The following is a 24,580-nucleotide window of genomic DNA, read 5'->3' on the forward strand; positions in this document are numbered from 1 at the left end:
AGAAAAATAAAATCAAATAAACATCCACTGCTCGTGGAATATTCAGGGTGACTCTCCAATCCAGCAAAGAGAATTTTGAGGCAATAAAGAAATGTTTAACAAAATTTGCTCAGACTCAGAATTTGCTCTAGTACCTGTATCTTTATATTTATATCAATATCTCTAAATGTTCCACTTTCCACTTCCTGATTTGGGCTTTCTTCTACGTATGCTTGATATCTTGTGTCTTTCCACATCGTAGTGCAAAATGAGGAATGAGCACTAGATGAGAATTTAGAAATCCAGCTCTGTCATTTACCAGAGATCTAACGTTTGAGAAGGTCCCTTAAGACATTCCAAACCTCAGTTCATCTCTTTCTAGAATGAGAGAGCTTACCTCACTACCTCTCCTACCTCAAAGGTGTTTGTTAGAACCAATTAAGATAATGTATTAGGAACCCATTTTGAAAAATGGCGTAGGGCTAGCTGACTGTTATTATTGCAAAGTTAAGTTTCTCTGGTCCTTAAACATTGGTAAATTGAGTTATTTCCCAGTCTTGCCTGACTGCCTAGGAAATGTGAAACCATTTTCTGTTTCCAGGGGCTGGGCTTGGCTTTCTTCCCAACCTCACAATCCTTCAGAAACAGAACCTGTTAATTCTCTGCTAATTCTCTGCTGGATATCAGACTAAGACCAAATGCACAGGCAGGGGTGTGATGTTTGAGGGGGCCCCTTTTAGTCCACGTTTCATTGTTTTGATAAAGCTAACACTTTTTAATTCCTTTTCTTCATTTCTCTACTGGTTGCAATCACAATGCAATTCAACTTAAAGATAGTTATAACCCTTTAGTACATATAGTAGTATTTTACACAGGGGATCTATGGCCCTTTTGACGTATTTTAAGAGATGAAAGAGTTGAATTTAAAGTCATTTCCTTTTCAGCAACATAAGCACAAATAATTGTGTTTTCAACCTAAAGACAAACTTCATATATTGTGTATTCAGGGTGAGTTTTCCCTTTTTCTGGTCTCAAGACAGCTAATCCATTTTCTGTGTGTCCCTCACAATGCACTGCTATTGAATAATCTAATTCTGAGAAGGCACTTTAAAAATATAAGTTGCTGTCCTGTCTTCTCGTCTTTTTGATTTTGCCACTAACTTCCTTGCCTCCCCAGCCTCCTCCTGTTTTCCATTAAAGTCCTTACTTTTCTTATATAACATTCTAGCATGGGAAAAAGATACCAATGGTTAACCAGAATTCTTTACAAGCCTATCCTTATTGCAATCCAAGACATAGTAGTAAAAAGACTGTATGATAGGAAAGCATATTTGAATTGGCTTTATTTTTATTTTTCCCTCACAGAATGCAGGTCAGGCCAGTACGGACCCAAGTGCTCTCTGAAGTGCCAGTGTGTCCACACAGCTCACTGTGACCCTCTCAATGGGAGCTGCACTTGCCCCCCACCCCCCAAGAGAATGGGTCCAACCTGAGAGGAATATGGTGTGGACAATCCTCAATAGCCAAACACTAACAGCTTCTCAGTGGACGAATAGAATTTTGCTGAGGTTCACCCATGGTTCATCATCTTAACTTTGGCAGGGAAATGTACTTACTCAACCATCTTCAGCCCAGCCTCGCCTGTTGTGAGGTGAAAAACAGGACGTCTCAACTTTATGGCCTCCAAGCATAAGTACCATTCTCTAGCCTACCCTTCCCAACTTCCTTTTGCTGCATAACATGCCCAAGAAAATGAGAATGTTTTTTCAAGATCCCAAATCATAGTAACATTTTGGACTAATAAATGAAACTTTTTATATGCACAGGAGGTATTTAAATTTGGAAGTAAGAACTGCTTTTCAGTTCAGGTTGGACTGCACTGAAATATTCACACCTATTTACTGAAGACCTCAGTGGCCATTAAGTAGCTGGATCCTCTTGAGAAATGTCTAGAATTTCATCTATGTGTCCTCGGTATCCTGCTTCACAGCTAAGTCAGCTTCAGATTGTTAATGCGTTGTATTTCAAACATGACGTTTGGTGTGGGAGGCTATTCAGACTTTAGCCACATAAATATCAGGGTAAAAGTATGACGTGCAGACTTACAATGAATCATCCAAATGTTTAGTGGTGTTCTCCCAATCACTGGTCAGCAGACAGGAAGAAAAAGTGAGTAGAAGTGATCAAGGCAGGTGCTTAGCCTGCTCTGAGGGACACAAATTTCCCATGGAGTAGGGCCTGACTGGAAGGAGGATTTTAATCTACACTATAATCTTGACCCAAATTGTTCATCGTTTAGGTCAACTCTATAACATTTGTAAGCATAAGCCCTGTGATGAGCCCCAGAAAGACACAGCAATAAATATGATTGTATTTTTTGCTCTCAACTGGTTTATACGTGTTTAAAATTTCAGACGACTGGTTAATTCACTTTAGAGGACAAAAATTTTCTTGATTGGAAATGTTGTTACTCATGTTATCCATGCTTTATTGGGATAAACATAGAGAATACTGAAATTATATGACTAGATATTTGACTTATATACTGCCTAGAGTAGTTTTAAATCAAAATCTATTTAAGATAGACTTGACTAAAGGATTTATGAAAAATACTTAGTGTTATCAATTCAGTAGAGTTTCTGAGCTTTACTTAACATTTATCTTCCTATATCTCAGCACATTTAACAGAGATATAGCATACCTATAATAGGCAGCCATGTCAAATTTAATGTTATTAAATAATATGAAGGACTTGATTAGATAACTTCCTAAGAGATTACTTATAAATTTGCTTTGGTCTTAAAAAAGCTGCAATCAGCTTATCCTTTTCTATTCTCTATCTACAGTATTTGAAATTAAAGTTTTTTGTTTATATTTAAATTATTTTTATCCCATCAATGGAAAACTATGCTTTATTCTCAATATTTGCTCATTTTCCTTACCTTTTATTTTTCAAGCTTCTCTCAGCTATCCTCATCTGACCTGCAAAGACAATAAGATATATAAAAGCAGCAGTCTTTCTTGGGCTGCCATCCACCACTGGACTCCCTTCATTTCAAGACTTAAAAAAAACAATGACCACAAACAGGGAAGAAAAGCAAGACACCAGGTTTCTCTTCCTTACTAGAGATGTTGTTATCACCAGTAAGACAGACAAGAATTTGGCACGAAAAAAAAGTAAGAGATTTCTTTAGGTTGAATTTTTTTCTTATATACTGCTTAACTCTTTATAAATGAGAAGCCATATGTAAACTGTTAAACATGATTCTTGGCAAATGGCAGATGTTCCATATGTTATCTCCCTTCATCCTCTTTTCCACCCCAAGCTCTAAAACTAACTATGAGAGTGGGAAAGCAAAGTCATAGCATAAACCTGTATTTGCACAATCACGTGACCCTTTAGACAAAGTGAATTTCACTTTCATTGTTATACCAGTCAACAGGAACCAATGCAAGTTACTGTAGCCCCTTTTCTTTACAAAATTGGTATAGGTTTCCCTTTCATATCAAAAAAGAAAACAGAAAAATATTTAAAATCCAGAAGGTTTCCATTTTACTTTTAGTCATGTTGAAGAATCTTAAGTACGACTCTACAAAAGTTAATAGTCATGTGGTAAGTCATCTGTTCTAAAAATATTCCAGTTCTTCTCTTTGAGGACACTAGTAGATGTCTAAAAATCATTGTAGGCAATGACATTTCATTCATGGACCAGCATATAATAAATGTTAATCTTAAATAATTTAACAGATGGAAAAATATAAAATAGAATTTCCTTGCAAAATCATATAACAGAATTTAAAGATTCATTTTTTAAATAACTGGCATGTTAAAATGCTTTAAATTAAGAAAATAGTATACAATGACCCACATTTCTGAATAAATAAATACAGCATATGTTTTACTACTATAAGGATTTGCCTGAGCTTTCTACATGTCAACAGCTATTCAGGTACAGTAAAGTGTAATTTGGCTACCAAGATATAATTTGCACAAAATTTAAAAAAATTCAACTGTTGTTTAAAATGAAGCATGATTTAATAGGCATGTCCTCTTTATTTATTTTTGTTAAATCTTTACTGGAGTATAATTGCTTTACAATGTTGTGTTAGTTTCTGCCGTATAACAAAGTGAATCAGTTATATGTATACATATATCCCCATATCCCCCCCTTCTTGTGTCTCCCTCCCACACTCCCTATCCCAGGCCTCTAAGTGGTCACAAAGCACGGAGCTGATCTCCCTGTGTTATGGTGGCTGCTTCCCACTAGCTATCTATTTTACATTTGGTAGTGTATATATGTCAATGCTACTCTCTCACTTCGTCCCAGTTTACCCTTCCCCCTCCCCATAACCTCAAGTCCATTCATGTCCTCTTTAAAGTCCAACGTCAAATGAGAATCATTGTCATTGGGTAGAAATACGTTATATTATTCCTTCTACTTTCCCTCCCTATATAATCTGCCCCTTAAATGTAGACATGCTGATCCCAAAAGAAATTCATCCATCCATAATACCCCTTTTCAAAGGTGCCTATGCTGTGATGTTTCAGTCTCTCTCATTTGAAATACAACATCAGAGTGGGGATTACTATGCTTTTCTGTGATAATATAGCTCAAGTTTAAAGAAAAGTGAGCAGATGTATAGAAGTGCGCTGGCTAATTTCCATCTAAAAAGTTTCCATCAAAAAAGCCTGGGATATACCATTTCAATTTAACACCTAACTTTCCCCTTACTCTTTCTAACTTCTACGTTCATTTATCTAGTTTTCCAGATGAGACAGCTATTTGACACAGGTTAAATTATTTTTAGAGAACTTGGAAATAATTCGAAGAGTTAGTGGCAAGAATGGCATTTCCTTTGTTAGAAATAGCAAAGAGGGTTTGGCTTCTCCTGGGCCTCTTTCACCTTGGTTCCTCTGGGACCCAGTAATACAAATGTAGCAATAATTTAAAAAAGCATTTTGATGAAGTGAACAAATAATAGCAACTGTCTACACTCTAGGAGTTATGTATGCAATTCAGTTGAAATAACTTTTCATGGTTCTATAACAGAAAAAAAAATCAAAGTAGCTGAGCTTTTAAAGTAGATTTCAAAGCAATTCCAAAGTTTTGACTCTTTTTGCTAATCATGTGGAAACGATGTTCTACTCTTTCTGCTTATATTTTAGTTTTTCTAAATCAAAAAACACAAAAACCAATAATTAAGGCCTAGGAAATATATTTAAAAGCAGTAGATATCTCTTTTCTATATTCTTACAAATACTGACATGCTCTTTCATCTCTAAATCTTTTGTCAGGATTATAGGAAACACCATTTAATCACTCCTCATTTTAATGTTTATGTGCAAATAGCACAAATTTTGAAGAATATTAATCCAAATGACAAATATTAACATTTTAATGAATATTCTTCCACTGGACATCTTAAAAATATATAGAAAATTTCATAATTCCTCTTCTTGGAAAGAATGCAAGAATATCTATGAAATATAATTTTTTTGCTCAGACTTCATGAGAAAAATTCAACAATAGTCCATCAGACAAAAAGATTCATATGAAGAATTAGATATTAAGTGCTTAAGTGTTGACAGTATTAGTCTCTTGAAATGTAGAGATTGGTTTGTGAATAAAATTCCATCTGTAAGATTTGGATGACTTTGGTAGCTAGTGTTTAGCATGTATGTGATGAATAATGGAACTGGTAACTGATTAGATATACAAATAGTCCACTGGTAATATTTCAAATCATTTATTGATTGAAAAATGGCCTTTGCTTGCGTCACTTTTTAACTATTACCTAAAAAGCAATTTTCTGTATTTTTTAACTCTCTTCTGAATTTACTAATTCACTCAGAAGTATTTACTGTCTACAACACTAGATACTACTGGAGGCATGAAAAAATAGTGGTGAGCAAGATGGATGTGTTCCCTGCCCTCATAAACTTACAGTCTAGTATACGATATTAGCCAAGGAGAACAACGTTTTTAAACATTCTTAGCTTTGCAGTGAGTTTTATAGTTCATCAATCCTTTTATAGTTCATTAATCCTTTCCTAAGTCCATTTCTCACAAATGTGTTATTTCTCCTATATTAATACACACTTTGATAAACCAAATGTGTTCTACCTAACCTTAAAAAATCCACACACAAGGTTTTACTCTTAATGCCACTACAGGAAATGAATTTTTTTTTTTTTTTGCGGTACACGGGCCTCTCACTGTTGTGGCCTCTCCCGTTGCGGAGCACAGGCTCCGGACGCGCAGGCTCAGAGGCCATGGCTCACGGGGCCAGCCGCTCCGCGGCATGTGGGATCTTCCTGGACCGGGGCATGAACCCGCGTCCCCTGCATCGGCAGGCGGACTCTCAACCACTGCACCACCAGGGAAGCCCAGAACATATTTTAAAAACTCGTGACATACCATTTTACGTTTATAGAAAACTATATTACTTTTTGTAATGTAAAAAGGAAGTCCACTTTCAAATTTGTTATTGTAGCTCTAACGGCATGGAGATTTAGGTAGTGGAAGTAGAGAAAAAAAGGAAATATTTCTCTTATTCTGAAAAATGTCATGTTCTTTCAGCATCCACTACTGCATTCTCTGTTGGTCAAGATAAATGTTTCCCAGTGAGAGAGGAAAGTTTTTAGACATTTTTAAGAATCTGGTTTCATAACAAGGCAAGTAGTTCTCTCAAACCTTAAAAAATACTTGCCATTTTAATGATGTCAGAGAAGAAGATTAGATAATTTCTTTTTTAAAAAAATTGGTAAAATACACATAACATAAAATTTACCATCTTAACAATTTTAAGTGTCTGAGTGGTATTAAGAACATTCACATTGTTGTTCCACAATCACCAAGCATTATTTCTTTTTTTATAGGAAGAACTTCTTGATGCCAGTTGCGTAGTATGTAGAGTCCTCAGCACAAGCTGTTGGTCTACTTGAATAACTTAATTGTATACTGCCTGCACTTGTGAATTTTTTCATATTTTGTGAATATTTTGATTATTTGAAATTATGCTTTCTATAAGTTTCTTCTTATTTGCTAGGCATTTCTGAAACAAAGACTTTTTCACCTTTAAACAGTTACACTTTTCTGAAAGATCGTGCAATTAGAAAAGCAATCATTGTTTGCTAAGTGTATCACAGTTGTAGCGCATCCATTTTTTCATGTTTCTAAACATACTGAAAAAACATCAGACAATCAGCAAACTCATTGTGCTCTATGAAATATTAATTGAATTTGTAATTCTGTTTTGAACAACCCTCATGAATTTCCCAAATGTGTACCTTTTCCTAAATATCTGCTCCCTGGAGGCCACTCTGGCCTTGAGGCAATCACAGTATCAAGGAAATGGTACAGAGGCTCTCAAGGCCTTGAGGCCTCAAGCAATGAGTATTCCATGGAATTAAAAAGTAATCGTATTTAATAAGGAGTAAAGGGGGGAAGGGGAGGAGAATTGCGTGAGTCTTATAGTCAAAACACCACCAACGACTAGAAAACTCTGGGTTAAACATAGATTAAATAGTATACTTCACTGAAATACTTGTTTGGAGCTCTACTATGGATTTGTGAATTTCAAATAGGAAGACACAGTATGCAAAGAATTCCAAATTTTTTAACTAGGTAGTTCCTTTTTTTTTTTTTTTTTTTTGCCGTACGCGGGCCTCTCACTGTTGTGGCCTCTCCCGTTGCGGAGCACAGGCTCTGGAGGCATAGGCTCAGCGGCCATGGCTCACGGGCCCAGCCGCTCCGCGGCCTGTGGGATCTTCCCGGACCGGGGCATGAACCCGTGTCCCCTGCATCGGCAGGCAGACTCTCAACCACTGCGCCACCAGGGAAGCCCTAGGTAGTTCCTTTTTTTAGGAGCGTTTCGAAAAACAAGTGTCCAAAGAAGCACCATTTGTGAAAAATGAGAATACGTGTATACTTGAGTGAGTCCTCAAAATCATGCTTGGTCTGGATATCCTGATCACACAATTTTATGGTGTTTCTAGTAACTGCTTGAGAGGATTCTAAGCAAGGCCTATATTAGTTTATAGTTGCCCACAGATCTGCTATGAGCCAGTATTTCTCAAAATAGAGCTTTGAAATGTGAAGTAAGATGTTGATGAAACTCTTAAAGAGTTCTGCCTTTCTTGTTTGTCTAATTAATATGAGAAATTGAGTAAATGCTTTTTTAAACATTAAGGACAATTAGGAAGATGTGAAATAAATTGTATTCTTTTTAAATGAAATATTATAAAAGTTATACAGAAATATATGTTAGAAAATAAAAGGCTAAGGTTTTGCTAACATCTGGGCATTTTATAGTAGTTTTATATACCATATTTTGAACAACCCATGGGGATTAATATAAATGTGTTAAAAATTCCAAAGCAAGAATGTTTAATAGCACACTGGAATGAACATAATTTCTTTTTGAGAATTGCCAAATGGTTACATAAGTTGTCATATCATAATTGAAGTATGTGGACTCTAGTGGTACTAGAGTTATTATGATCTATTATTCTTCACTAATGGTCATCATACCATTTATTAAAAGTTTAACATAAATTAACCCCAATTCTATACACACACACACACACACACATACACACCCACAGACCTGTTTATGCTGATGGTGGTGAAAAGTTGTGGAGAATTTCCGTCTGGATTATATAGTTTAGACACTTTCTGTTAAAACTCCATTAAACATTCCAAATTATTACAAATAAATGTATAGGCTGTAGTATTGAGAAAAATCATCTTCCTCACTTGTAAACACCTCCAGTTCTATGTGACTTTATGTATATACTTATTAAAATTTAAAAATTAATAAATTGCAATCCGATATGAATCACAATTCATACCGGTTCAGGCTAAAACACATCTTCCATTCGTAATATGAGATACCATAACCTAGCTATATGATGTGTTAGATAACCAAGCAAAACAAGGGCGCAACACTTCTGGAATAGAGAATTTTGTATACTTGGAATCATAGAAGCTCAGAATTGGAAAAGACCTTAAAGCTCCCCTAGTCTTTTTTCTTAGGCAAGGAAACCGAGAATCACAGGACCAAAACTTTTTCACCTCTTTATCTCCCGTCTTACGTCTTTCATCTTTTGCCTTTTGATTCTACCTTTTCCAAGACATATGAAAAATTCTTCTGGCTTAGGAGAGTCAGAGAACTTTGCTTTACAGAAATTCCTTTGAATTCTAGCTTTGGTGTCATAGAGCTTCCCAACTTTCAGTGTCACCATTTATTAGATATTGATGCTATATCTGGGAGCAGTAGTTTCATACAGATATAAGGAATTGAAGCCAAGGAGAAGTTCATAGTCCTGTAATGATTTCACTGCCCTGTGAATTTTAAACATTTTTATATTGTCTTTGGCATATATTATTCAAACCTTATATTTTATATGTTTAAAAGACAGTTTAGCCTACATATAACAATATCTTAATTAACCACAGCTATCAATTTCTATAATGAATGATAAGCACAATTCCTAGATTCAATCCACACAAACATTTAAGTTTAAATATGTAATTCTTAGCAATTATACTCCAATAAAGATGTTAAATAAATAAATACCTACATAAATACAAAAATAAAAATAAATATGTAATTCTTTAAGTTTATTATGTAAGTGCCAAAGAAACCTCTGAGAAACATTGTTAGTAATACCTCCACCTGTAGCCATAAGGAAAAGTTGCATTAACTTTTTTTTTCCATTAGTGTGAGAGCACTTGCAGTGGAAACCACAGTGATAACAATGAATCTATTCCACATAATTTTAACTAACCAAGTGTACTGCCTTATATTTTACTTACTCAACAAAGATATATTCAAGGAAATTTAGAATAATTAAATAAAAATTAGTCATCTGAATATGTGTATACTTCTAAAGCAATGGTTACCAAATTTGATCAGGAAGCATCTGAATGTCATGGTGATCAAGGTAGAATATGAATTATTAGGATATTTGATCATATTAATGAGTTGGAATCAGTGCTTCTTAGAGAAACTATAACTCTATTATAGGTACATGGTGCAAAAATCTTAGACATGAATATATATGACCACATTTATTAACTGTCCAATTAGGCACAGTCACCTTTCTATACGTATTCATAAAATACATATTTTATGATACTTGGACATTCACTTTGTCAGACTCAACAATTATCAGGCATCAGTTTTTTAAAGGAAAACTTATTGGTTAAACTGTTAAAAAATCTAATCAAATGTGAATTGGAAGAAAGATTGGCCATATTCAACTAAGCAATGGAACCATTTTCCAAGTTTTCAGCCCACTATTGTATAGTTTGAGAACTATTGCTCCAAAGTCTATATTATGGTTTGTTGATTAATAATCTAAATAGTAGGTAAAGACAGTGACTACCTTTCAATCTGTGAATATATAATTTTGAAAAATAGAGAACATAAAAAATCACTCAATAATGTACTTTAAACAAATGCATATTATAAAAATGGTGCTTATTTTGAACAAATGTTTTGATGATGCATTTGCTCTGCAATAATGTATGTGTTAAGAGTCATAAACATAACTGAAATATTAATTTTGGAACGAACTCCAATAAAAATGTTAAATAAAAATATACCTACATAAATACAAAAATAAATTAAAAATAAATATGTAAATCAATAGCTAGCAATTAAAAAAATGTTAAATAAGTCTGACATTTGTTAGATCCCCATGAGTCGATTTGACAATGTCAATTAACTGGCTGACATTGTGCTTTTTCCACTCTGGTTATTTGAAAGGGTTTTTGTGACACATTAATCTCTTTAAGAGGTTTTCCTCTCCCCCTAATCTCCTTGTTCTATTCTGGCTTTTATAGATTTTTTTTCTCTTGTATGTTATATCCTGATTTCTTTTTTTTCTTCTTCGTAAACAGTAAGAATATTTTATCTTTTCTAACTCACAGAGTTGGTGCCAAATTATTTGTCCATGAGGGAATATCCTTAAACACTGAAGTATTATATGTATGTTATTATTATCCTTTTCATTATTATTTAATCAAGCAAAATGCGGTGAATCAGCTGGCTCGCTGTACAGATAAAGTGGTTTCTACAGATGTTTCTTCTCAAGCTGATTATCTGTGTTTATCTTTGGGTAATGATAATAATTATATAATTGGCTAATGACATTTATCAAGTTCTTAATGTACACCAGACACCACAGTAAGCATTTTTCAAGCATTTACTTAATCTTCACAATAATTATTTGGTAGATACGAGTTTGCATCTGATTTTTCTTTTTAACAGTTGAGCAAGTTAAGACCTAAAGGAATCTAATCACTTGCTGAGGTCATAGGGCTCATAAGCAGACAGAGCTCAGGTTTGCTTGATTCTGGAGGCCAAGTTCTTGTCTATATTATGCATGCAGTTCTAAAGCACTACCATATAGGATGAAGATCTATAGCTGAGAATTTGAGAAAGTAATAAAATTTTGGCAAAGCTAAACGAGAGTGGGTTCATACTCCAGATCAACACATGTAGATTTAATCACATTTTCAACCACTACCATTTTTGGCACATAAAAAGATGTGTGTGTGATTTTTTTTTTGATATGTGTATAAGCAATGATTAAGCAAATGGTATCTCTGAGTGACCTTAACTTTTCACAAAGAAATTCACACTAATTCTATCTGTACCTTGTTCTCTCCCAATTACAAACCAGATTCTTAAAAATCAGAATGAAAAAAAAAAATCCCTAGGGCGATTTAACTTAGGTATTACATGTTTTGTTTTTTAACTGACAACAATATTTCCAAATATCTCTTGCCCCTATTTATCTGTCCACTTAACTTCAGACCTTACAGACATTCTTTACTGGAAAGAGGAATCAGGTTTTCTCTTCATATCTGTGGGAATGTAATACTCCATTTCTCAGGATTCATAGAGATGGAACTTAACATTCTTTATCTTAAAACTTTTGATGATGTCTCTTTGAGTGTACCGACAAATCCAACATCTCTACCATGCCCTCCGACTTATGTTTCTACATCCTTGCTCTACCCTTGAACCCATCACACCTTCATGCCATTTTCTCTGCTTGAAATACTCTTTATTCTCTGCATGGTGAAGTTATTTATCCTTAAAAGCTCATTCAAAGAGTCTAACCTCGTCCTAACCACCACCCACCCAAAAGTATAAAGAAGTTTTCTTTTCAGGCTTCTGCAGCACAGAAGCTGGCGGATAATGGGAGGGAAACAATGATTTATGGAATTGTCAACTTCATTAAAAATGAATTAGAGACTGATCTACCTGTCAGGAGGCCTCCACTCTTAGAAAATTTAGAGCTCCTTGTTTAAATTTCAAACACTCATTCCCCTTGTGGCTATAATTGGCTTGGACAAGCAATAGCCAAATGAACATATGTGGACAGTAGATGCCAAATAATGCAATTTTATTGAAATATTCATGTGGCTTTTTTGTTGGCGGGAGAGTATACTGTTATCTCACCATATACACTTAGTTCGAAAAATGCAGCATAAGGAAAAAACCAGATCCCATCTGCCAGACAAAATAGCTATAAAGTGGAGAAATCAGGTTTTTAATGAATCCATTGAGAGTAACTTGAGTTATTTTTTAATGTAAGAGCAAATAAACTCTTGAGCAGAGCTGCATAGCCATGTAGTATTCTTTTAATTTATAGCTAGGCCAAATCCAAATCCTGGTTTTAGCTAAATTAGAATGTTCCCAGAAGAGAGAATGATTAGACAATACAAATGAGCTCTAAAACCTGGCTCATTGTCTAAGGGGACTAGAATTCCACCCTCAATTCAAGACAAGTAAACATTTCTCCATATATTCATGAAACTCACTGCACAACTTGGCTGGATTTTTCTGTTTTCTTTAGCACATGTCCACAAAAACAAGAGCCCTTCCATATTCCACTCTGATGGAGTGTGGGAGAAGATCAAACACCTGTTCTTTCTTCTTTCTTGGCCAACGTTGTCTGTCTCCATTTTCAGGCTTCTATTTTAATGAGTGCTTTTCTTCTACTAATAGACTCATTTGAAATATAACTCATTCAGTTGATTTTAATGATTAACAAAGAAAGATTCTTTAACAATAAGGTCCCACTGTATAGCACAGGGAACTATATTCAGTATCCTGTGATAAACCATAATGGAAAAGAATATGAAAAAGGATATATATATATATATATCTGAATCACTTTGCTGTACAGTAGAAATTAACACAACATTGTAAATCCACCATACTTCAATAAAATAAATTTTAAAAAATAAAGATTCTCTATATTGATAAAAATTAATTATAACGTACATTGTGTAAAGCAAGACATTGTAAGCAATCAGAGGTATTTGGGGTTTGGCACTATACTTCACAGCATGGAGAAGAACTCTGCAGAAACATGACTTTGAATCCTTCATTTGTCCTGTCCCAATTGAGTATCTTGGACTGTAGTTTAACATGCCTGTCTCAGGAAGGGAATAACTCAACTCAGGTCCCATCTGTTTTACAGGCTGATGTGGACGTGTTCATGTTATCATCATGAAGCCCTACAGGTCGTTTGCGTAATTACATATGAAGGCATTTACACAATTCTGTGCCTCTTAGAGTCAGGAAACCTTAGGCTGTTTCCCAGCTCTACCTCTGGGCAGCTGGGTGATCAAAGCAAAATACTATCTGTTAAACTACATTTTCCTCACCTGGACAGAGAGGGAGAAATTTCTTCACTCAAAGTTAATGAGATGTCTAAATGAAAACAGCACAGTGCCTGGAACACATAGATACTCAATAAATACAAGTGGAATTTGGACTAAGTAGTATAAGAAAATCATCTGAATCATCTCTCTAGGACTTAAGTCTTTGAGTAGAATAAGTATAAATATCGAAATTGCCCAGAATTTTACATATATATATTCTATTATTTTTACTGGAAGATGAATGGTTATTGGTATTTGTAACAATGTTTCTAATACTATTTGGCTGGTTCCTAAAAGAATGGTGTTACAGAATATTTGCTTCCTATCTGGGGCTGACAAGAGGTTAGGATATCACACTCATTGGGGATCACACAAAGGGCCTCCTCAGCTAGGGGGCTGGGATGTCTGGGAAGGTGAATCAGAGAATGTCTTGTGCCATTTTTGAGTAAGATGGTGTGGAAACTGATGGCATAGCGAAAGGGATGGATAGCATGCATCGTGTCTAAATGTGTAATCAGATGAGTGATAGAAATCTGAGCCCATCTTATTCTTTCTGATTTGTCTTAAGCCCTTACAAACCCCAAGCCAAGTGAACCCTGCCCTGCCATTATAATACAAAACACATTATGGTAAATTAGACAAGTCACTATATTCTGTCACTTCTGTTCTTTAAATTGGAGGCTTTATCATGAGGAATTTACTGCTCTTTTAGCATTGTTCTCAAGGGCGATTTGCCCCTGTGACTCCCAGCACAAGTCAGCATCTCCTGTCAATGTGGGAGGGAAGTGGGAGCAGGGTGGGGGAAAGAAAAGTGAGGAAAAGAAAAACTAAGCCTCCTGACCTCTAGAGTGTTGGGCAAATATGTTAGCAGTGTTTAAAATAATAGAATAGACCTTAAAAACCCCATAGTCTTAGTTCTCACTCAGTGAAGCAATCATTTTTATAACCATATGTCTGATATCCATCCAACCTCTTCTTGAATGCCTTCAGTAATTCTTGAATATCAATCTGTTCTGTTGTTACCAGAAATGTCTTTTTTAAATTAAGACAGGTGCTAAACTCCATAGAACTTCTAGTCTTTAGAAAATAACTCTTGTTATTCCTCTACTTGACAGTCTTTCGAAGGGTTGAAGCTAGCTTTTGTTTCATTACTCTTTTTTTCTCCAGGTGAAAAAGCATCAGTGCTTTAACTGCTCCTGATATCCTCTGCTAACATCCTCTGAAAGTGCCCCAGATAAACAGTGAGTCCTTTTCATAATTACCAAAGCTATAGCTGTTGTTTAAAATAAATGATTATATAAAACAGTTTTTTCTGAATACTTAAGTAATAATATTCATTGTGTCAAATCACCCATAATGTCACCCCAAGATAACCACTGTTTACATTTTCATGTGCTTCTTTTCATCTTTACATACTTTATATCATTTTTATAGAATGGATTATATACAGAATTTCGAACCCTGCTTTTTTTCTAATGTTATGTTTGAACAATTTCCTATCTCCTTAACACTCTTTGAGAAGATGTCTGCAGTAATTCATCCTAAATCTAGCATTCTAAATTCTATCTTGATAATATCTTCTTCTTGACCCCTTGACCCTAAGTATCTGCAGAAATTCTTTTTGAAGCACTTTGTCAACATCAAGACTATGGCTATAAAGACTTGAAGCACTTGGCAGGTAATCATTGATAACAAAACACTTCAGGTACAATAGAAAGCCAGTGTTTTTTTGTTTAGAAAGTTGGTTGAAACTGAGAACACTTCTCTCTCCTTTGTTGACCAAGTCTTCCTTATTGAAAAGACACTTCTGAAGCAGATAAAGAAATTTACACTCTCTATTCATAAGGTATTTAATCTTTGTATTCTCATGATGACACTGAGAGCCATTAGCCAAGGAGACTCTCTCCTGATGACAGAGGTGGATCCCCAGTGAAAGGAATCAAGTGAAGGTAAAGCAGCACAAGGCTTTGTAACCATAGTTACTTTAAGTCTAAGATTATAAACGTATTGTTTCCATTATGAAAGATGCATTAACATTCCTGTTTGTCCAGTCTTAGAAACCTTGTTATCACGCTAGCCTGTTTACTTACTTATCTCATAAGGGATGGCTAGGCTTAATTAACACTTAAACATTAACCTTGAAGATATGTCCTGGGAGTGCCAGAGAGGGGGGATAGAATTCTTTGAAAATGGGATGGAGTAATCTCAAAGAAATTCTGAGAGAAACAAAAACTTTATCTTATGAGCCTCTTCAAGAATTTGCTCCTACCAACACAGAAGATTCTAGAAATGACCACCTATGTCATTATACGTGCACCTGAATGAAGGGTGAAATGGGGGGACTTTGGAAAGTAATCCTTGAAAAACAAGATTGCTATATACTTTGCAGCTAATCATTCATCTAGTTGTAGCAGATGTTTTCTTGTAAGTGGTAAAAAAAAATATTCCCAGTAACCACTGAAATGATTCACGTATTCATAACAATGAAGTAGAATGTTCTTTAATGACTAGGCTGTCACCACATTTAGGGAAATTGCTTCCTCAGTTATTTTCTCCCTTTGTAGCAAACATCCTGAAAACCATACTGTACTATCATTTGCATGAGAAGTTGGCTATTGTAAACCACTATATCAATTATGGAAGTATTGTAGTGTTGCTATTTCCATGGGGATTTTTAAAGAAAGGATACCAGTATGAGTTGTCTCTAACCATTTATAATACATTTCCAGGGTTAGGAGTTTTCAACTGGCTTTTCAAACATATTATAAACTCTAGTGTTAGACTTTTGAGATTTGAGATCTTCTCTAAAGTTCCTTTCTGCCTTGTAAAGCAAGGAGAAACTTAACTTTCACTCAGAACAGGACCATATTAGTCAATATGATAACCCTCCCCAACATGACTCCTATGCAGCCTGCAGAATTTAGCTTTAACGTAACTTTCTCAAAGGAACCTCCTGTTTTGCTGTGCTAAGTTAACCAACCCACGACCCCATTACCTGATCACATTTTACACCCTCAGTACCCTAAAATTCTTCATGTAACTTAGCACACTTTTAGTGCTCACTCAGTACCTGTCTTCTCCACCCAGTTTAAAACTATATCAAAACAGGGACCTTATCTATGCTTTCTCAGTGGTGTTTCCTCAGAACAAAACATAGCGCTTTGCACGTGGCTGGCCCTCCATAAATGTTTGTTGAAAGAGTAAAATCGAGGCATTACATATACCTAGAGTTTCTGAAGCATGAACTTTTCTATAATACCACATTACTAGTTTTATATGAAGAGTATATCATACTTTGGAAGGCAAAATCTAGTACATCTGAATTGAGGCATGCCCATGGTTAGTGACAGAGTTTGCCACCTTGGAGGGAAACTCAAAGTTATTTCCCTCTCACTCTATTCTCTATTCTACCTCAGGAGGAAGATAAACATGAAGAAAGGGCAGTATTGGGTCATGCCCAAAGGTACAAAACCCTCTATGTGACGATAAAAGAGGTTAAAACATCTTGTGTTCTGCTAGTAAATTTTCTTTGTAATTAGGAACCAATTTTCACACTCTTGGTAACTGAGAATACATGCTCTAGTAGAAAGAAATTGAGACTCTATGATCAAAGGAAACCTTTAAAAAGTATATATTATTATTTCTAATTATCTGGACCAGAATATTTGCTTTTGTACATCAAATACTAGTACTGTTTTGTTTTAAATAGAAATTATATAGTAAAAATTTTAAATTATCCTCTTTGTAGAGTCTCTCTATTTTCAGAGTATTGAAATAGTTATTCCAGTCTGAAGAGAAGAGGCAAATCTCCTGTGCAGAAGAATTTCAAAAAATGTCCGTAGATACTCTACCCCAAAGGAGATGGAGCATAACTTCCCATTACTTAAGTATGGGCTGTGCATAGTGACTTCTTTCCAAAGAATATAGTATGAAAGGCAGGGGCCAGGAATAACTTAACAGCAGAGAAATCTGACAAACACTTCCTCATGTAGGTGAACATCAACAGGGATGTCATGTTGGTAGTCTGTACCCTTGATATTATGTGATGAAAACGATACTGTACTTCTGTGGTCTTCCCTCTAAAATGCAACGTCACAGCCTAATCATGAGAGAAATATCAGTCAAATTCCACAAAATAGCTGACCAGTACTCCTCAAAGTGATCAAGATTATCAAAAATGAGGAAAGTCAGAAATTGTCACAACCAAGAGGAGCATAAGGAAACATGACAATGTAGCATGGTATCTTGGATGGGATAGGACACTAGGTTAAAACCTAGGAAATCTGAGTAAAGTGTGTGCTTTAGTTAATAATAATGTATCAGTATCAGTTCATTCGTGGTAACAAGTGTACCCTACTAATGTAAATGTCAATAGAGGAAGCTGTATGGAGGAATTCTCTGTAGTACTTTGTAATTTTTCCTTAAATCTAAAATTGTTCGACATTAGAAAGTTAATTTTTTGTAATGACTCTTCAAACCTTGGAAATTTTACTAGATTAAAATTCTTATGGTCATAATTTGAATTCTATTTACTACAGTTGTTCTAAAAAGAATATGGACTGTATTAGCTTCCTAGGGTTGCTATAACAAAGTACCACACACTGTGTGGCTTTAACAACAAAATTGTCTTATAGTTCTGGTGTATAGAAATCTGAGATCACAAAGTTCAGCAGGGCTGGTTCTTTCTGAGGGCTGTGAAGAAACATATGTTCCATACCTCTTGCCTGGCTTCTGATGATTTGCTGGCCATCTTTGGCATTCCTTAGCTTGTAGATGTCTCAACTTGATCATCTCCGCATGGCATTATCCCTGTGTGCATGTCTGCTTCTGTCCAAATTTTTGTTTTATAAGGACACTAGTCATATTGGATTAGGTCTTCCCTAATGACCTCATCTTAACTTAATCATCTCCAAAGACTCTATTCTCAAATAAAGTCACATTCACAGGTACTAGAGGTTATGATTTCAGTATCTCTTGGAGGAATACGTTTCAACCCATAACGAACACAGTCTTTGAATTCTAAGTGTTTGTTCATCTAGGAAGTCACCTCACTCATTGGATGACCATATGAGAGGGGTAGGGTAAGGATGGTACTAAAATTTTCTTCTAAGGCTGTATCTGCTACTTACTGAAAGTGATCCTGGAATTAACTAACTACTGACCCTTTTACAGGGCCAATCAGATTCAGTCTTTATTACATTTGAGTTGATACAATCATAGCTAAATCTAGAAATGTAACTTTTAGCTACTTATTTTTTTTTTCTTTTTTTTTTTTTTTTGCGGTAAGCTGGCCTCTCACTGTTGTGGCCTCTCTCGTTGCGGAGCACAGGCTCTGGACGCACAGGCTCAGCGGCCATGGCTCACGGGCCCAGCCGCTCCACGGCATGTGGCATCTTCCCGGACCGGGGCATGAACCCTGCATCGGCAGGTGGACTCTCAACCACTGCGCCACCAGGGAAGCCCTTAGCTACTTCTTAAATTGATAAGAATTTTTAAGCTCAAATGGATATAAGTACATCGGACTTGGATGTGCATACTTCTCTCTTCTTGACCCCACTCCATCTTCCAAGCTTCCAACCATGTTCAATAGTCAAAGTGTTCAAATATGATTATAAAGCACAGAAACTGATCAATCTTAAAGAATTTTTCAAGACATAGTTCCAAGAAATCTGCTCAGCCCAGCCAAACCTTTTGAAGTTGATCTGTTGGTAGTCAGGAGTAAATTATAGACTCCTCAATCGACCAGACTTATAAACCCACTTATGTGGTTAGTTATCCTGTCTCCCTTCGGACCTGTTACAGTGGATACACTGCTATTACTTCTTTTAAGACTAATGTATCAATTTGAAATTCAAGTCACATCACTTCAAAGAACCACAAAATAAACAATATAAATAAGTAAAATATGTACTTTAGACAGTGTGTTAGATAGTAATAATTGTTAAGGAGAAAAATAAAGCATGGAAAGGCAATATGAAATGTTAGACTTAGAAATTCTAGATAAGGTATGCAGGAATGGTCTCATTGAGAAGGTAACCATAGAGTAAAGAACTAAAAGAAATGGAAATTTAGACATGTGGATATCTGCAGGGAGACAACCAATAATGTCCCGGGCAGAGGGAATAGCTAATGTGAAAGCACTAAGGAAGGGGCATGCCTGGCATGTTCGAGGACAAGGTAGATGAAACAGAGAGAATGAAGGGAAGAATACTGAGATGACATCAAAGAGCTATCAGGAGCTAGTGGGAAGCAGCCCCATAGCACAGGGAGATCAGCTGGGTGCTTTGTGGCTGCCTGGAGGGGTGGGATAGGGAGGGTGGGAGGGAGGGAGACGCAAGAGGGAAGAGATATGGAAACATATGTATATGTATAACTGATTCACTTTGTTATAAAGCAGAAACTAACACACCATTGTAAAGCAATTACACTCCAATAAAGATGTAGAAAAAAAAAAAAGAGCTATCAAGGAACCAGGTCATTTAGGAGGTTGTTCAACATACTATTTTGGTTTTTACACTGAGTGATGTGGAAATCCATTGAACTGATTTTGAAAAGAGGAATGATAGGAAAATAATTATGTTTTCTGGGTAGAGAATAAATTATGGAGAACTAGGGGCAGAAAAAGGGAGACTAGTTAGGAGCTATTGTATTAATCCAAGCAAGAGAAGATGGTGTTCAGGATGTCAAGTAGAGTGGGAAGAAGTTGTTAATGTTTGATGTAATTTCATGCAGAACAAAGAGAATTTGCTGATGCAATGGATGTGGAGAGTGAGAAAGAGAAGAGAAAAAAAACAGCATGATTTATGAAAGAATTATATTACTCTTTGAGATAAGAAGGACTACAGAAAGAGCTAGAACTTTATTGGGGAAAGACAGACATCAGGTCAGTTAAGTTTGAGATACCTATTAGATTTTCAAGTGGAAATGTCAAGTAAGCGCTTGGAGAGTTGAGTCCAAGATTTAGGGGAAAAGTCCAGGTGGGAGACATAGAGCTTTGAGCCATTAGCATATAGATGGTATTTCAAACCTTGAGACTGGATGAGGTGACCTAGGCAATGACTGTAGGAAGGAAAGAGAAGTGGTCCAAGGACTGAGCCCTGGATGTTTCAGCATTTCTTAATTTTCATTCTTCCTCTGATGTTCGGCATTGCTCTACTGTATGTCAAACTTAAAAAGCTACAGTAATTAAAAGAGCATGGTATTGGCTTATAAAGATATAATGAATAGAATCAAGATTCCCATCAACAGACAGATGCGTATATGGACATGTGATTTACAACTACAGTGGTACTGTAATAGTGGGGAAATATGGTCTTTTCAATAAAAGATACTGGGAAACTTGACTATGAATAGAAAAATTAAAATAAATTTGACCTTATTTCGTATCATACAAAAACATCAATGCCATATGTATTGTAGATTTAAATATGAACGGTAAACAATAGAGCATCTAGAAGACAATTTGGAGAATATATTCATAATCTTATTATAAGTGAAAACTTCTTAAATGGGAAACAAAGCACTAACCATAAGGAAATATTGAGGATATATACTAAAATTGAATATTTCTGTTCATCAAAATATACCATTAAGACAGTTAAAAACAAATCACCAAGAGGAGAAACATGCTTTCAACACGTATTGCCAATAAAGAGCTTTTTTCCAGATTATGTAAAGAACTCTCACCTAGGAGTAAGAAAGATGCAGACAACCCAGTAGAAAAAAAGAACAAGAGAACTGAAAAGGCACTACACACTCAAATACTGTGGCAGCAAATATCCAGTAAAAATACGGAATATATGAAAAGATATTCAAACTCACCAGTAATCAGGAAAATGCAAATTAAGATCACCTAAAGAATGACTAAATTTAAAATTACTGATGATAATAAATGTAAGGGCCAACAGGAATTCTCACACACTAGTACTGGGTGATATAGTACTACAACTACTTTGGAAAAATGTATCTACTAAAGCTGCCCATATTTTATGACCCCCTAATTTTACTCTTTAATATGCGCCCAAGATAACGCAAAACGTGCATACCAGGAGACATGCACAAAAATGTTCATAGCAGCATCATTTACCGCAGTCAAAATTGGAAAAATGTCCTTTAAAAGTATGGTTAAATAACTTGTGGCATCGTCATGAATGGATGGATGTAATTGTGAGTGAAAGAGGCCAGGAATAAATAAATAAATAAATAAATTTGTAGACAGTATGTATGTATGACTCAAAGTTAAAAACAGGAAAAACTGGAGTGTTTAACAGTACGTGCTTTGATGGTGTTAAGAAAGGCAAGGAAATCATTAGCCTAACATTCGAAGTACTGGTAATGTTGAGGGGGAGGGAGTGAGAGAGAGGAGGCACAAAGGGGCCTGCTGGGCACAGATAATATTTTATTTCATGGTCATGATGATAGTTACATGGGTATTTGCTTTGTGATAAATAATAATTGCACTTTCAGAAAAGAAAAAATGATTGAATTAGGAAACTAAAAGCTCAACTACAAATTTTTGTTTCATTTCCAAAATTATTTTTCTGTTACAATTCAAAGAAAACCATATTTTTGTTATAATTATTAACAGGCTTGTTAAAAAAGCCTGCCTACTGCAATGATGTATTGTGTGTTTCTTTTGATTTTTAGGCTTGAGTCAGCTCTAGAAATTGGTAGAGCACCATAAAAGAAAACAAAAGAGGAACACAGAGCAACATGATCATATCAGACCAAGAAGAAGAGCCTGTGATCAGGGAGAGCAAAAGTTTTCTCACTTGATAGTCTGATTGATAGGTACTCTGATTGATCTTGAACCCACTAATGAGCCAAAAAAGAAAGTATTTTGTAATCGATTATTAATATCTACTCTCTTAGTCCATACAGGATGCTATAACAAAACACTACAGACAGGGTGGTGGATAACAACAGAAATTTATTTTTCACAGTTTTGGAGACCTGAAGTCCAAGATCAAGGAACCAGCTTGATAGCCTTCTGATGAGGACCCTATTCCTTGTTCATAACCAGTGCCTTTTCTCTGTGTCCTCACATGGTGGAAGGGCTATGGAGCTTTGTGGGGCCTCTTTTATAAGGCACTACTCCCATTCATGGGGGCTCCACCCTCATGACCTAGTTACCTACCAAAGGCCCACCTTCTAATACTGGGCATTTGGATTTTAATACGTGAATTGGTGGGGAACAGATTTTCAGACCATAGCATCTACTATTAGTAGATATTTGCTATATTTTTCCTAAATTATATAATTCCCAAGAAACAAATTAGCTCTAAATCCTACTAAAAGATAAATTTGGGGAGGTAATAGTTCAGTTAAACCTGGGCTTAAACAGAAGTCCCAAATGCTGTGATATAAATTTGGCTTGCATTTTACCTTCTGAATAAAAAGACAGTGTATGTATTTTCAGTGTGTGTGTGTGTGTGTGTGTGTGTGTGTGTGTATGTAAGGAACGGAGTTGGGTGGGATGTGAGGTGGAGAATGACTTCTCACTAACAGGAAAATCATGAAATACATTCTCAGCAGAGAAGAGAGTTTATGTAAAATTGACTTGGAGCACAAAGGCTTCTCTTAGCATAATCCTTTATGTTTGTATTTAGAAAGTGCTTAGACTTAGGATAAATATTGGAAAATACTTGGGAAAAATATTGGAAATAGTACCAATTTAAAATCAGAGCCTTGGTTTCTAATTTCAGTTATGTCACTAGTTAGGCATGTGAACTTGTGCAAATTACTTTTCTTCTCTGGACCCCTGCTTCTTTACCTGTCAAGTGAGCAATTAGGACTACACGGTCTCTGCATTTCCTTCCACCTCTAGTAGTCTGTAATTCTGTGATGGAGATGGTTCGATTAGGTGGAAAAACCGTGAGCATTGGTGTCAGAACTTTGTGACACACAGTGTCTTACTTAGCCTGTCTGAACCTCATTTTCTCATCTGTAAAATGGGGGTGAGTATATCTACATCATTTGATTGTAAAAGTTAAAAAGAAATGAAATTGTTAGTCAACCTGGTGCTTAGATGTTAATGAGCTTCCAAAAATGTAAATTGTAATTCGGGCTGAAATCATCTGCATAAAACTATCTCACCTACCTCAGACTCCAGGAGTTCCCCTTTCTTCTGATCTCAGAACAATTAGCGTCTGGGTCAACCATTTGCTAACCCATCTATCATGTGACAGCTCTTCCATTTATGTCTTAAATATTAACTAAATATTATATTACATTACTAGTAATGATAATAGTGGCCATTTACCTATCACTGACTATGTGCCAGGCACTGTGCTTGGTAATTGCATATAATCCTCACAGCAGCAGTGTGAAGTAGGTACTTCCTTGCTTGAGGGTTAGGGCCAGATCATACTTCATTAAATACCCACACAGAGCCGAGCACAGCACCTTGAACTTGGTAGATGCTCATTACACATATTTTTGATTGCCTGAAATATGGCAGTGGGTCCCCTGCATCTCCCTCTAATGTATGTAGTTATTTGATTTATGAGAAATTTCTGTCCCTGACTGTGGTCAGCTATTGAATTTATGTTTGACAAGAAAACCATAGAGTTTGGCAACTCTGCAGTGATAGGTGATGTGTGATTCATTTGGGGAAGAATAGACATTTTCTATTCAGACTCTGAATTCCTTATGGTTCTTATGGTCTTATGGTTAGTTAATCACGTCTATAGGAATGCATGACTGAGCAGACAGATTCAAAGGTAGGAGACTTTAATCAATTACTCCATTGTATGTTTCCAGATATCATCTTGTCGCCCACTGGTAATATTTTCTATACCCACTGCTCAAATGTATGAGATGAATACAGTCTGGTGTTTGTTCATCTTAAGAGAATTTCCATGATACAGGAAGCGGGGTACAAGCTGGAAGCACTGGGTACCTAAGATCCA

This window comes from Pseudorca crassidens, chromosome 5, assembly GCF_039906515.1.
Source record: "Pseudorca crassidens isolate mPseCra1 chromosome 5, mPseCra1.hap1, whole genome shotgun sequence".
Classification (NCBI taxonomy): Eukaryota; Metazoa; Chordata; class Mammalia; order Artiodactyla; family Delphinidae; genus Pseudorca; species Pseudorca crassidens.